The sequence below is a fragment of the Falco peregrinus genome, chromosome Z (assembly GCF_023634155.1).
Source record: "Falco peregrinus isolate bFalPer1 chromosome Z, bFalPer1.pri, whole genome shotgun sequence".
Taxonomy (NCBI): domain Eukaryota; kingdom Metazoa; phylum Chordata; class Aves; order Falconiformes; family Falconidae; genus Falco; species Falco peregrinus.
The window spans coordinates 22381769-22382723 of record NC_073739.1 but is presented as its reverse complement, the minus strand read 5'-3'; positions in this window follow the sequence as shown (position 1 = coordinate 22382723).

The following is a 955-nucleotide window of genomic DNA, read 5'->3' as shown; positions in this document are numbered from 1 at the left end:
AGAACTCTAGCTGTGCCACTTAACTGTGCTGAGCATTAGTCATGAAGGAAGCCACCCTCCTGGGAGGGAATTGAAGTTAATGATCCTGCCTTTACAAGGCTTCCCAATGCAGGAACCCTTTCCAACCGCAAGCCTGCAGTCTTCTATTGCAGCAGGGGCCACCATCTTTTTTAGGACTTCTTCTGCAGTATAACCAATCAAAATAAAGTTTGAAAGCCTAGTTACAAACCCATTTCTAATGCATTTTCTAGCATATTACTGCCCTGCGAGCTTTGGGTAGTAATATCCCTTGATGCCTTTTGGAAAAAAGAAACCTGCCCTGGTAGGTCCCTCCCAGCTCACCTTCCTACACCATGGGCAAGAACACATTTGGGAATCCAGCTAAGAAGCTTTGTCAGGGCCTTTCACTACCATGGCTTGATTCACACTAGCCTTTTCCCCCATCCAGCAGATGTTGCCATTAAAAAGTGACTTCAGATCTGCCGGATTGCTTCCCAGGGAATATCTCCCAGTGTCAGTGAAATTCTCATGGAGCTTAAGGGACATGCAGGGGTCAGTGGTGGACCCTCAGTGAAAACGTTGACACCAAGCACCAACCACCACTGATGTGAAAAAGGAGATAAGATACACCTCAGCGCTTCAGTAAAATCCCATGTCACCTGTAATGGCATTTTGCTGTCTCCATTCAGTGACCAGTTCAGGGCCTTGGCACCCCACAGCTCACACATGTTCCTCTCCTTCTGAAGGAAGCCAGAAACATGAAGAAGTGGAGAGAAAGCTTTGTGCAGATGCTAGTAGGTGGAAGAGAAAACAAGTGTTCAGAGAACAGCACAAAATTCAGTGTCTTGCCAGGTTTTGAAAGTAAATAATGACATTCTGCTATATTCTGCCTAAAATTCTCTTTACAGTTTCTCTCAGACAAGGTTTAAATACCTAATTCATCACATTAATTTAC